General features: G+C 33.9%; 1 protein-coding gene and 1 pseudogene across 5 annotated transcripts in view; one reads left to right on the top strand and one right to left on the bottom strand.

The window, feature by feature from the left end:
• The window catches only part of SOCS5 (suppressor of cytokine signaling 5), a 50981-nt gene that overhangs the window by 14130 nt on the left and 21800 nt on the right, over nt 1–15051 (top strand). Inside the window, exons 1-2 of one of the 5 annotated variants that reach the window (XM_011361325.2) lie at nt 1306–1635; nt 2780–2815. The exons of 2 other annotated variants lie outside the window; for them this stretch is intronic. The gene's annotated coding sequence lies outside the window, so the exon portion shown is untranslated. Of the gene's footprint in view, nt 1–1305; nt 1636–2779; nt 2816–8620; nt 8638–15051 lie in introns of those variants that run through there. 2 more of the 5 variants (XM_023531284.1, XM_023531283.1) reach the window with 2 other exon arrangements.
• Nucleotides 9599–10838, bottom strand: LOC105292916 (annotated as a pseudogene).

Here is a 15051-nt window from a genome sequence, read left to right as displayed (position 1 = left end):
TCTAAACTTTTTCCAAACTAAGGCAGTCTCCCATGTTTCATAGTTTGAAATTGTAGGTTTCTATCAAATACTTTTTTGTACATTTGAAAGGATTTAATACTGCTTTCTTTCCTTTTTTTTCAAAGCTGTTTTTTTTTTTTTAAAGAAGTTTTAGTCTTACTTTCTCAGCCACTGTTACTGCCCACCTCCTTGCAGATGTAGATGTCCTTATGTTAAAGAATGGAAATCTTTAGTGTTCTCAATAAAATATATTTGCTGTCTCTGTCTCAGGCATGTTAAGCATATGGACCTGGTGCTCTTCAGGAACTCATTTTGGTGACTCAGCTTCACATTTATTGCTATATATAGAACATATTAGAAATCCAGTGGAGAAAGTTAATATTCGAAAGAAGAGACAAAGGAATGTTGTGGTTAATGAACAAAGAAATAGACATGTTCTCTAGGGAGGTGCCATTCATGCCAGACCTCAGAGAATGACCTTAACTTGAATAGTCTGATGTCTGTTCCTCTGTCAGGGGAACTGATTTCATGCTAAGCAAATTTACTGAAGACTTATATGGAAAACAAAGCTAATTTCTTAATTTATATTAAAAAATAATATCAAGTCATGATAGTTTGATAGCCCACATCTTCATTATGGGGCTATGTTTGCCAAAGAGATGTGAATAACTGGGTCTGCTGTTCAGAAAGTTTTCCTGAAGGCTTGAGACATTGGTACATTCTTTTATGATTACCTTATTTTTAGACTTTGTGAAGTGCTCTATAGCTGTGGGCAATTTTCTCAACTTCCTGAGCCTCAATTTTCTCATCATTACAATTGTGATAATAACTAGCTACCTCATAGGATTGTTGTGAGAACTAAGTAAGGTAATCCATGTAAAGTGACTAGCACAATGGCTAGCACACAGTTTCATTCACTGTTATCAGTAACTGTAAGATGATTTGTTTTCTTCAGGATTTGAGGTCTAGAAGGTAAGGCACTGTTGACTTTTTTTTTGCTGCATGCAGACTTTGCTGGGAACTCTACTGCACTTGGTGTTGCAGAGGTGCTAACACTACTTGATTTATAAAAATATTGTTTTAAATCATAAAAATTAACTCAATCTAGTGAAGAACTGTGACAAATCTTTGCATTGTTTGTGTTTTAATATTTTGAGACTAAGGTAAGAATCATTTTTTTAGATAATTCAGTAGTGTTTGCTTTTCCAATTTGGCATTTCTCATTTGATATTTCTTGTAGAACAAACAAGTCCAGATAATAAATTTAATAAGCTGCTTTTACTCATAGATGACAACTTAGTAAGGTTTGTGTTCTATGGTTAATATTCCTAATTCTTATATTCGTATATTGTGATGTTGTAAATGACCTGATTCGATTCCCTTTTTTTAGATGACTTTACTGAGATGCAGAACCAGACTGAAACTAAGCCAGACAGCTGAATCGTAGGGGGTCCCTGGGACTGTGAGGCGGCAATGCAGTTGGGCTCAGGACAGTGAGGCCCTTGATGTAAGAGGTTGTGCTCTGGAAGAGGCAAGGAGAGTGGCCAGCTTCTCAAAAGAAAATCTACACATTTTAACTCATGTGTAGATCCAAGTCACCAGCACCACAATTGGAATTCACTATCCTTTCATATGGTATGAGAAGGCGGTATTGAATTTAATGAGTGAGCTTGTTATAGTCCTCACTTGAATAAATCCTGAGTGAGTCCCTTCTAGGAGCCCCTCCTGCCCCTCCTTCCTTGCTTAGCCAAATCCAAATCAGAGTAAATAAACAAATTTCCTTTTTATGTCAGGTACTATGCCTACTAACTATGCACTGTAGAGCAGTTGGGACTTAACCCAAGAGTTTTTAGTGGCAGAGCTGAGATAGGTCTTTACACTACAACATACCCTTCTTTTCACTGTATCCCAGTGCCTCTCTACATCAGACGAATTTATTTTCTTTTCTGAGTTACCATTTAACTTTCATGGGAGACTTGTCAAGGATTGTTTTGCTGTCTGTTTAGATGTTATTCTTCAATTGCTCTACATAGCACTTTCTTATTTATAGTTCGGGTGTCTATCTCATGGATCTGTGTTGTCTCCTCAGCCAACTGTGAGAATGTATACCATTTTGATCTCTTGTGTGACCCTTACTTAGGGCTTGGAATATTTAAGCACTCAGTAATTGTTTAGCTAGCTTGTCTCTGCATACTCCCATTTCACTGATGTACACATAACTAAAACATTGCTTTTGAGCTTTAATTTGTAAAGAATTAAAAAGTTCTAAAATAGTTTATGCTATGTCTTTTTTAAAGCTTTAAAAAATTAACATACAGTGAAATTGACTTTTGGGGGGAAGGATGTATAGCTCTATACATTTTAACTCATGTGTAGATCCAAGTAACCAGCACCACAATTGGAATTCAAAACTGTTTCATAATCCCCAAAACTCCCTTGTGCTATCCCTTTATATAATACTACTAATCCCTGGCTATCCCATCTTAACCCCTGACAACCACTGATGTCATATAAATGGAATCATACAGCATGTAACCTTTTTAGACTGGTTTCTTTCACTCAGCGTAATGCTTTTGAAATTCATTCAAGCTGTTGCATGTGTCAATAGTTCATTCATTTTATTGCTCAGTAGTATTCCATTGATAAACAGCACTACAATTTATCTAATCACCTGTTGAAAGACATTTGGGTTATTTCCTGATTTGGACAATTATGAATAGAACTGTTATAAACATTTATGTCCAAGTTTTTCTGTGAACACAAGTTTTCATTTCTACAGGATAAATACCCAGGAGTGGAATTGCTGGGTCATATGGTAAGTGTATATTTAACTTTACAAGAAACTGCTAAACTTTTTCAGAATGGCTTTCCCATTTTGCATCCCTATTAGCAGTGTATGAGAGTTAGTTCTGCATCTTCACCAGCATTTGGCATTATCATTTTTAATAAAAAATTTAGCTGGTCAATATCATTATGCTTTTAATTTGGATTTCCATAATGACTAAAAATACTGAACATCTTTTCATGTAGTCAGTTGCCTTCCATCTATTCTCTTTGATGAACTCTTCATTCAGGTCTTTCATCTGTTTTTTAATTGGGGTCTGTATTTTGAGTTTTGAGAGTATTTTATGTACTCTGGATGTAATAAAGATATGGACAGAGTACTGCGAGGATGGTGTGTTGGAGCCAGGCCAGACTAGATAGTCTATTTGAAATCATCTGTGGTGGTACAAACACCACAGAAATCAGCAAAAGCTACATACAGTTGGTTCTGCTATAACATGTGCATTCCTAAAAATCACGAAGCTTAGGGAAAAATGGGATTGGGCACAATACTCAAAAATTTATTCAGTAACACATTTTTTAAAAAGGTAGAAACCTAACAAAAATAGTTGCACACTTTACATGTTAAAATGGTTAAGAAGAATAGAAATTTAATAAATATGGTATTTTGCCTTGAAAAAGACTCAGTTTGCCTGTGGAAGTGGGCCTGGGAGAGGTTGTCACTTGTGAGCTATTGTGAAGTAGAAAGAGGGTGCCTGAAATCTGAGGGAAAAAAATACCAGATGTGGATGGGTGTGGCTTCTGATGGGTGAACTGAGGTAGCTGAGAAATGTTTGAGGTATGTGTGTGCTGTGTATTCATAGTCAGGCTCAGTGCAGCTGGGTACAGTTTTCTGCATTCATCTAAAGTTTAATGGCACATAAGCAAATGGGATTCATGTTGTGCTCATGTTGTTCCCTAATGTAACAAGCATATTGAAACAAATTTGAGTTTTCAAAACAAATGTTAGAACAGAACTGACTGTATCAGGGCTTTTTTTCCCCACTTCTGAGAGCTAGTTTACCAATGCACCACTGTAGAAGGAGCATTTCTTCAGTAGGCCTGGAGGAGTCTTAGAGAACTTGACAGAGAAGATGGCAGTTGAACTGAGACTTGATGAATGAGTATAGTACTTGGCCAGGTATAGTATAAGTAGAGGGAGGGCATTCTAGGTAATAGGAACAGCAGTATTGTGAAAAAGCATACAGATGTAAGCCTGGTGTGTTCAGGAAAGTCTTAAGTAGTTGAATGTTAGAAGGTTAGAACTTAGAAAGAATGAAGGAAGGAAAAGGAAACGATAAAATTTAATAGTTAGGCAGGGTCCAGATTCTTATTGGCCCTATATGCTACTTGAAAGAATTTATATTTTAATCTCTCACGGGGTAAAGAACACCAAAAATTTTTGAAAAAAGATTTATATTTTCTAACACATTTATGTTGCACTCCCTGGTGACACTGTGGAGGATAGATTAAAGGAAACCCAACTGGAGTCTGGGAATCTAGTGAGGTAATGTAATTAATACCTGGAGGAACTGGTGTGGATCTTTAATAGGCTTGACCCCTTTGAGAATATTATAAAGCTGTAGATGCTATGTCCTAGCAACTATGTCCTTTCTGTATTCTTAGAAGTCACTTTTTCTATAATCCTTTTTTTTTTTTTTTTAAGTCTAAGGCCATGAGAATTGGTCTCCCTTATGGTGATGAGCTGGGTGAATTTATAACCAGCTTTCACAGTAGTTAGTTTCACTTTAGCTTCAGTCTTACAATGTTTAAAAATGGTATGATGAATCATCATTGGAGAAGTTTTATTATTTTAAAGTGCATTCATTGAGAAATAATTACATGGGTCAAAGGTCTCTTTGCCCACTGGATTCCTATTTTTGCCTAAATTATTTTGTAATACAGAATAACTATTGTAAGGGATGAGTAAATATCAAGTGAAATTCAGGGATTTAAAAAATATAACTACATTCTTTCAAGCAAAAGTTAGACACCAATTATTTGAATAACAAGTCTAAATTAAGAAAGCCATCTAGCCCACCTTTTAAAAAATTAAAATCTTTTCTTTCAGCGTTCTCCACAAGTGTTCTGATGCCTGTTACCAGAGTAGGGTACTGGTAAAGCTCATAATCTAGTTCAGATACCAGAGACACTTTCTAAAACAAATTGAAAACAGGAATGTGAGGATAAAACATTTTAAAACCATGTCCTACAGTTTTCTAGTTAATAAATTCCAGTATCCCACACAGGTTTTAGGGTCTTATCAGCGTGTAATAAATATTTGTTAAAAGGCTAAAACACACTACTTAAGTTTAGGAAGAGCTAGAGACAAAAATAATGGAAACAGTTTGTGAGACTTTTTTAAGAGTTTCTGGTCTTTAAAACTTTAGAAAGTATAATTAATGGATTATTAATTCACCGAGGCCATATACCCTCTCCATAATTTGTCTCTGATACTTCTATGAGGTAATGGTTGCTACCTCAGTTGCTACCCTTTTTTTTTTTTTGATGGGGCATGAGTGGTGGTTTTTAAATTACAAAACTATAAATGTACAAAAATAATACATGATTATTGCAGAAAAATAAAAATACCTGCTTGAGTAAAAATTAAAACTAATAACCTCATATTTATAACTTCTTTTATATGAAAAGGTATTTGATCATCAAATACCAAGTTCCTACTATAGACTAGAATGCTGTTCAGCTATTACTTACTAGCCTGTGACAGCCAGTTCAAGGTACATCCATATCTTAGCATGTGTTGGAATTGGCTGAATATATTCCATTATATATATAAAATGTACAATGTTTTATTTATCTTTGATTTGTCAGTAGATGCTGTGTAAGATTTTGTCAGATTTTGTTTTCTTCAAGTATTTTCAATACAAATAGTGTCTTATTCTATTGTAATTTCACCACCACTACCACCAAATAGAAACCTTATAATTTCATACCATTTTATAAGAAAATTTAAGAAAAGTTAAAGTGATAAAAATAATCATTTACATTAGGAACTTGTTTTTATAGTAAGTAATTCACCCTTTCTCCTAATCATAGTTTCTGAAGTATAAATTACTAAATTAAGTTATGAAAAACATTATTTTGGTGTCAAATTTGGAAAATAGTTACAAGAGTGGAATTAGAAGGAAATATAGTGGCTTTTCTCAAGAAAAGATTAGATTTTGTTTTAATGAAGAATTGCTTGATTATATGGTAAAGACAGGAGAGAGTACACCCTGTGAATCCCTATCCTTTTGATATGTGAAAATTTTACCGTGACTTTCTCATTGAAAGAAATTATTATAGCTGTAGCTTGGTGGTTTTGCTTTTATGAAATTTCTCTAGCATTTAAGAGAAAAGAGTTAAGAATGGGTAGAATAAGGAAAATTAGCTTCATTCCTATCACCTGATCTCTTTTGTTGTTAGATGTAAGTTTAATGACAATTATTATTGAATGTTTGTTTGCCAATAATATGACTAGTGCCTAGAAAATTTTGGGTTTTGTTCTCTATACCACTGGGTACATTGTCCAAATTAGCAATCAGATTCTTTTACTGAAATTCTCTGATCAAGTTTTCAAATAGTTACTTAAGTAGAATACATGCCCTGTGGTTTAAACAGAATCTCATAGAAGTTGCAGCTGACTGTTTAGTCCATTTGGCAGAATGGTGAGTCATACTTCACTAGCCAATTCGCAGACCAGCTGTTGATTTATTTAGTTACTTGAGCCAAGACCAAGCACCAGAATAGAATAGAGCACCTTGGCTCTAACACCTTTTTATCTTTTCCTAAAAAAATCTAGATGTAAATTTCTATCCCTCCCCTTGGTGTACTGTTGTAGAGAGAAAAATTACATGCCTGAAACAATCTGAGAAGAAAAGAACAAATTGTGATATAGGTAGTAAATCTTTTTAGAGAAATTAGAACTTAATGTAGACATTAAAAATATAATTGAATGGTGAAGGACAAAGTGGTGGAGGTGTTTCAGAGTAAGGAGAATTAACTTTGGATAAAATGGGGCCTAATTATGGATAGCAGTGAGTGAAAATCAGACACAAGATGCCCTATGTGGCTGTTGAATATTCCTGAAAGGAAATGAGTCTGGTGGTATTATGAGTCTAGGAAGAGAGGAGAGATTAAGGTGTTGTAGAAATCTAGGAATGCGGCAATAGAAATCTGGACAAGGTTACTGGCAGTGAAAGTGCAAAGAGAAGGTAAATTTGAGAGCCATGCTGGAAAAAGAAACTGTTGAACTAGGTAATACTAAATATAATGGTGTTAAGTGGAAGAAGAGTAAAAATAAATTTCTAAGAAATTCCATAGAAATGCGGTACTCACATCCCAATTTGGGGAGAAATGTTAAGTTAATTATAGGTATAGTGAATTTGAGGTGTGATGAGGAATAGCCAACTTGAGATTTTAGGCTATTAGTGGACTGAAAAGTGGGTGGAATGTGTGGACCAAAAGTGTGTTTCCCGTACACATCCAACTGTACTCAAGGTACAGTTGGTCCTAAAAATACCACATGATAACTGTAAAGCCAAGAACATAAGTTCTCATAGCTTCTAGATACAAATGAAAACTCTTTAAAATCAAATAAAATTTTTCCCCATTAGCTTTATTTCAACTGAAGGGACTAGGGTTAGTTAAATAGATGAAATTCAAAAATTACATCCAAACTAAAGAAACTAAAGTTCTTCTTTCATACTATTAAATAAGAAAGTGAAATCCAAGTTGCCTTACATAGCTAGTAAGATGCAGAACAGGGCAAGAACTTAGATTCTTTCATAAAGAATAACATCTTAGTATGAATAGATATCATGGCAGAATAATGTCACATCAAGGAGAATTATGTTCTTAAATATTTTATTGAATTAAGTAACTATTTAACATATAGTTTAATTTCATAACATTTGAAGTAAATCTACCACTATGTAATCGAATGTTTCATGTTTTCTTTTAGTGAAACATTTAGCTGGATTTGCTGTACCAAATGTTTATGACTTTCTCTCTTGGAATGGCTCTTTGTGTATATAGTAACCATATGGAGTAAAGTAGAAAAAAAACTTGGCAAAGGAGTATTTTTCCTGTAATTGAATTAGAAATTGTCTTAAGATATAATATGTTACAGTAATAAAGATAATATAATTAGAGAAATAATAGTCTAGTATAGAGATGGACTGTTATTTGGGTTTCACTGAAGACGCCTACAGCAAATACTATTTTCTGCTCTTTGTTCTCTCTCATGTACATTTCATTTTTGCTTCTTAATTCCTCTTTTTATGAGAAAATCTAAGATGTATAGAACAGTGAATAAAATGTAAAGGTACAGTTCAGTGGGAAATTAAAAGGCATATTCAACCACCTAGATTAAGAAATAGAACGTTGCCAGTATACCACAGGCCTGCTATGTGCCCCTTTCCAGTCAAACCCCACCTGTCTCTATCCTATCCAATTCCCCAGAAGCAACCATATTCTTATTTTGGTAATAATACTTTTTCTTTCTCTCTAAAGTTTACCATTTATGTATGTATCCCTAAATGACATAGTTTACTTTTGCCTCTTTTGCACACATATATACAGACATATGTCTTTTGCGTTTGACTTATTTTTGTGCTATTCATCCATGTGATGTGTGTGTGTGATGTTTTCATTTCTCCAATCAATTCTATACACACTATTCCACCATATAAATACACCATAACGTGTATTCTGCTGTTTCAAAATATTGAAAAACTCAGCTATAACCATATTTTTCTTGGTGTTCATCGGCACCAGTATCTCAAGGTTTATAATTAGGAGTAGAATTGCTGGATAATAGGAAATTCATATCTTCCAATTCACTGGATAATACCAAACTGTTTCCTGAAGTGGTTAAACCAATGTATATTCACCCAACAGGATATGAGCATTCTTGTATTTCACATTCTCACCATCACTTGATATTGACAAACTTAAAATATTTTGGTCAGGAGAATGGTGCCTCTTATAGTTTTATTAAGGAAAGTGAGCCTCTTTTTATATTTGGATTTCTTCTTGTGAAGTGCCTATTAAAGTCTTTTACCCATTTTTCTACTTGGTTATCTGTTCTTTTCTTACTGATTTTTAGAGTTCTTTATACTTTCTGGATATTAGTCTTTTAGTCTCTTAATTTTATGTGTTGAGAATTTTGTTTCCTATCCTGTGTTTTTGATGAATAGAGTAGTTCTTACTTTTAATGTAATATATAATTCTTTTCCCTTACAGGTCATGCTTTTTTTTTTTTTTTTTAAATTCCTGTAGAGATTTGCAGATCTTTTCTTAGATTTGTCCTAGGTACTTAATAGCATTGATGCTATTGCAAATGGTTTATATTTTTTACATTTCATTTTCTGTTTGTTGCTGACTTATGAGGCCACAATAGATTATTTTACATAGCGATTTGTATCTACCCACCTTTCCAAATTCTTATTAATTCTAATCATTTTTTTGGTAGATCGTTTTGGATTTTTTTTTTTTTTGAAATATACAGTTATTTCATCCAGGAATAATGATAACTGTTTCTTTCTAATCTATAGAGATAAAGTTAGTCAGTGCCTTATTTTCTCCTCCTCCTCCCCCCAACCCCGGAGTTTATTTAAACTAAGAGAGAGGGTCATGATGTGTTCATGCAACACATACTTGGTTCTTTAAATAACAGTTGTGACAAATAACAGAATTAAGGAATGCTGCACCTGTGATCCATATGAAACATCAACATTTTGGATTGTACATAATTTAAAGAAATGTCACTTTTTGAAATACTGTTGTAACCAATACATAGAGGTATGCCTTATGTAATCACAGGAATGAAGTTTAGAAAAGAAAGAAAAAATCACACTGGAACTACTCAATTTTCTTCAAAATCACTGAGCAAGAAAAGCAACACTGAACTGCCATACTGATTTTACACAACTTCTGTACAATGCTTTGACTTAAATCCAAGAGCAAAAGTTAAGACACTTCTCTATTTTTAGTACACAACTGCATAGTAAACTTAGAAGATGACTTTTCCCCTGGATTTTGCTTTGGAGTGACTTTTTAAATTTTTTATTTAAAAAAGGGCAGATTTGGCACTTTTATACTGATGTTACCAAAGTTAATATTTCTTGGAATCCCAGGAAGATTCATATTCTTTACAGCTGATACAGCTCGGGCTGGAGCTCCCGCTAAGCCAGCTTCAGATTTCTCCAGTTAATTTTGTGCATCAGTCTGTGTAACAATCTCATTCATGTTGGTCTTCAATACCATTCCCTGGGGCCATTACCATTTCTGCAAGAATATTGTGAACCTTATCTACGTGGAAAATTAAATCCAGTACACAGACATTTTCAAAACAATTGTCTAATGTTTCCACAAATACTTGAATTAGATCTGAAATGCCCAGTTCACTTTCTGAAGAATCCACACAGAAAACAAAATATAACATTGCATAATGTCTGTGAATCAGTTTGTTATCAGAACCTCCAATTAATAATCCCCCTTCTAGGAAATTACATTTTCATTTCTCAAATACCAAGTAGAATGTCTCCCTGATGATTTGCTGTTACGTATCTTCACTGTAAGGCTGGTAGAACTTGGAGAGTCATGGTTTCCCATAGCTGTCGAAGGTAAGGACCACTTTAGTCATGGCTGAGCTGGGTGACCAGGTTGGCACTAGGGCATGGCAGGGTTGCCTTTTATTTCTTAACTTGCCTTATTCTGCTGACTAGGACCTCTATCACAATGTAGAATAGAATTGGTGATGATAAGCATTCTTGTCTCATTGCAATCTCAGCATTTTATCAAGGATGAAGTTAGCTGTCATTTTTTGGAAATGCTCTTTATCAAGTTAAGCAAAGTTTACTTTTAAATAAATAAACCTCTACTTTGCTAAAAATTTTCATCACAAATGGATGTTGAGTTTTATGAAATGCTTATCATATTTTTTGTTCTGTAACTATCAGTATGTTAAAATCACACTAATTGATTTTCTAATATTAACGCAACCTTGTATTCCTAGGCTATATCTGACTTGATCATTTATATATACTGTTGGAGTCAGCTTGCTAACATTTTATTTTTGAAAGTTATATTTATATCCATTGGCCCTATATCCTTTCTTCTCATTGTGTCCTTGCTAAGCTTTGGTATTAGGTTTTATTAGCCTAATAAAATAAGTTAGGGAACGTTTCTCTCTCTAATCTCTGAAAAAGCTTGTGTAAGATTGGAATTTTTTGTTTTTCCTTAAATGATAGAAGTCACCAATAAAGCCATCTAGGCCTAGGATTTTCTCATTGGAAAGAATTTGACTACTGATACTTTTATTTCCTATGGACTCTTGTTTTCACTCATGATGTCTTCTGTATGCTATAGTTCACTGTGCCTTCTGCTTATTATCTTTAAAACTATGTGTGAGTATTCTTTGAAGCCAAGAATGAAGGTGTCTTCCTTCAGCGAGGGTTTATGTTTCCTTCTTTTTATTTTTAAAATTTTTTAATCACAATTGACATTCATTGTTACTTTATATTAGTTTCAGGTATACAGCACAGTGATTAGACATTTATATAATTTATGAAGTGATCCCCCTGATTAGTCTAGTACCCACTGTATATATATTACTTGGCCATAAAAAAGAATGAAATCTTACCATTTACGACAACATGGATGAACCTGTAAGATATTATGCTAAGTGAAATAAGTCAGACAGAGAAAGACAAATACCATATAATCTCACTTACATGTGGAATCTAAAGAACAAAATATGTGAACAAATGAGACAGAAACAGACTCATACAGAGAACAAACTGATGGTTGCCAGATGGGAGGGGTGTTGGGGGGCTGGGTGAAAAAGTGAAGGGATGAAGAATTACAAATGGGTAGTTAGAAAACAATCATGGAAATATAAAGTACAGCATAAGGAATTTTATTTTTTTGATGTAATTGTAAGTGGGATTATTAATTTCTCTTTCTGATAGTTCATTATTGGTGTATTAAATTGCAGCTGATTTCTGGATATTAATTTTGTAGCCTGCTACTCTCCTGAATTCATTTAATCAGTTCTAATAGCCTTTTGGTGGAATCTTTAGGGTTCTCTATATATAGTAGCATGTCATCTGCAAATATTGACAGTTTAACTTCTTCCAGTTTGGATGCCTTTTATTTCTCCTCTCCTCCCCTCCCCTCCCCTGCCCTCCCCTCCCCTCCCCTCCCCTCTCCTTTCCTCTCCTTTCTTTCTTTTTTTGGTCTGAAAGTGGTGAAAGTGAACATCCTTGTCTTGTTCCTGATTTTAAGGAAAACACTTTAAGCTTTTCACCATTGAGTATGATGTTAGCTGTGGGTTTATCATATATGGACTTTATTATGTAGAGATATGTTCCCTCTATTCTCACTTTGCTGAGAGTTTTCCATAAATGGATGATGAATTTTGTCAAACTCTTTTTCTGCATCTATTGATAGAGTCATAGGATTTTTATCCTTCATTTTTTTGTGTGGTATATCATATTATTTAATTTGTGGATATTGAACCAAATTTGCATCCTAGGAAAAATCCCACTTGATCATGGTATGATCTTTTTAACATATTGCTGAATTCAGTTTGCTAATATTTTGTTGAGGATTTTTACATCTGTGTTCATCAGGGATATCAGTCTATAATTTTCTTCTTTTGTAATGTGTTTGGTTTTGGAATCAAGGTAATGGTGACCTTGTAAAATGAGCTTGAGAGCCTTCCCTCCTCTTGAGTTTTTTGGAATAGTTTGAGGAAGATAGGTGTTAATTCTTCCTTGTTTGGTAAAATTCACCTGTGAAGCCGTTCGATCCGGGACTTTTGTTTTTTGGGGGACTTTGAATTCTAATTCTATTTCATTCGTAGTTATTAGTCTGTTCAGATTTTCTGTTTCTTCTTGACTCAGCCTTGGGAGATTATATGTTTCTAGGAATTTATCCATTTTCTACAGATTATCCAGTCCATTAACAAATAATTGTTCATGGTATTTTCTTATAATCCTTTGTATTTCTGTGGTGTTGGTTGTCATTTCTCCTTTTTCTGATTTTTTTCCTTGATGAATCTGGTTAAAGTTTGTCCATTTTGTTTATCTTATCAAAGAACCAGCTCTTGGTTTCATTGATCTTTGGACTGTTTCTTTAGCCTCCATTTATTTCTGTTCTGATCTTTTGTTATTTCCCTCCTTCTTTCTCACTGTGTGCTTTTTCTAGTTCTTTTAAGTGTAAGGTTAGATTGTTTATTTGAGATTTTTCTTGTTTCTTGTGGTATGCCTGTATTGCTATGAATTTCCTTCTTAGGACTGCTTTTGCTATGTCCCATAGATTTGGGGTTGTTGTGTTTTCATTTTCATTTGTCTTCGAGGTATCTTTTGATTTCTTCCTTGATCTCGTTAACACATTTATTGTTAGTAGCATGTTATTTAGCCTCAATGTTTATGTGTTTTTCAGTTTTTTCTTGTAATTGATTTCTAGCTTCATACCATTGTGATTGAAGAAGATGCTTGATATGATTTCAGTCTTCTTAAATTTCTTGAGACTTCTTTTGTGGCCTAACATGTGGTCTGTGCACCTGAAAATTTAGAATGTATATTCTGTTTTGGGGTGAAATGCTCTGAAAACATCAATGAAATCCATTTGGTCTCATGTGTCATTTAAGAACATTGTTTCCTTGCTGATTTTCTGTGTGGAAGATTTTATGCATTGATGTCAATGGGGTCTTAAAGTCTCTTACTGTGACTATACTGTCAACCTCTCCCTTTATGTTGGTCAATCTTCACTTTATATATTTAGGTGCTCCTGTGTTGGGTTCATAAATGTTTACAACAGCTATATCCTCTTGTTCGATGGATCTCTTTATCATTATGAAATGTCCTCATTTGTCTTTTAATAATAGTCTTTGTTTTAAAATCTATTTTGTTTGGTGTAAGTATTGCTACCCCAGCTTTTCTTTTTTTTTTTTCATTTTTATTTGCATGGAGTATCTTTTCTATCCCTTTACTTTCAGTCCCAGTGTGTCTTTTGATTTGAAGTGGGTCTTTTGTAGACAGCATATGCATGGGTCTTACTTTCTTATTTATTCAGCTACCTTACATCTTTTGATTGGAGTATTTAATCCATTTATATTTAAAGTGATTATTCATACATATGTTTCATAGGGATTGCCATTTTATTATTCATACTTATGTTCTTTTTTTTTCCCCTTCTTCATAAAGTGCCTTTAACATTTCTTGAAATACTGGTTTGGTGGTGATGAACACCTTCAGCTTTTTCTTGTCTGGGAAGCTTTTTATTTCTCCTTCAATTTTAAATAATAGCCTTGGTTGTAGGTCCTTGCTTTTCATCACTTTGAATATTTCATGCCAGTCCCTTCTGGCCTGCAAAGTTTCTGTTGAGAAATCAGCTGACAGTGTTATAGGAGCTCCCTTGTAGGTAAGTAACTGCCTTTCTCTTGATGCTTTTAAGATTCTGTGACAACACGTAATAATATAGAGATGTTTAATGCTTTAGTCCCTATTCCAGCAGTTCATAAATCACGTTCCCTGGAATTCTAGTATGCTACAAGATATTAAGAAGTATTCTACAAATACAGGTTTCAGTTAAAATACTCCTGCTGTTTGGTTCCCTAGGGCAACCATGGAACTGGACTAGGCTCTCAGTTCCAGTATTCTTGAGGCCTAGCTCCACTTGTTTTACTAATTTTGTTTTGGATTTTAGTGAGAATTCTTATTTCCCTTATCATTATATTCATATTTAAAACCAGTACTCCGCCCTAACCACACATACCTACATTTGCCAACCTGAGAAGAGACTGATACATAAGGAAAGAGTTGAATTCATAAGAGATTGATATGTAAGAGTTGAATTCATATCAGAGTGCTACTTTTTTATTAACAAGTAGAAAATTTTTATAACAATGAAATACCCACTGCTCCTACCACTGCTTTTTCTCTTCTCTTTTTTATTCTATTTTGGAAATTAATCTTCTTAGCTCAGCTGCACTAGAATTGTTCATGTTATATGGCATCACATAATCTATTTCTATTGGTTATCCTATAAATAGTATTGCTATCCAAAAGAATGCACATTACTTATTACTGGTACTCTTTTGTAAAGGGTGTTTCCTACTTTCCAGTGCAGTGTTACTACTCATCCCCAATACCATTTGAGAAAATCAGGCTGGCTTTAGTGGAGATCTCTGTTTGTTATTCCTTTCTCCATTGATTG

The sequence above is a fragment of the Pteropus vampyrus genome, unplaced genomic scaffold (genome assembly GCF_000151845.1).
Source record: "Pteropus vampyrus isolate Shadow unplaced genomic scaffold, Pvam_2.0 Scaffold66, whole genome shotgun sequence".
Taxonomy (NCBI): domain Eukaryota; kingdom Metazoa; phylum Chordata; class Mammalia; order Chiroptera; family Pteropodidae; genus Pteropus; species Pteropus vampyrus.
Note: the sequence above shows the minus strand (reverse complement) of the source record. Positions and strands in the feature narration are given on the sequence as shown.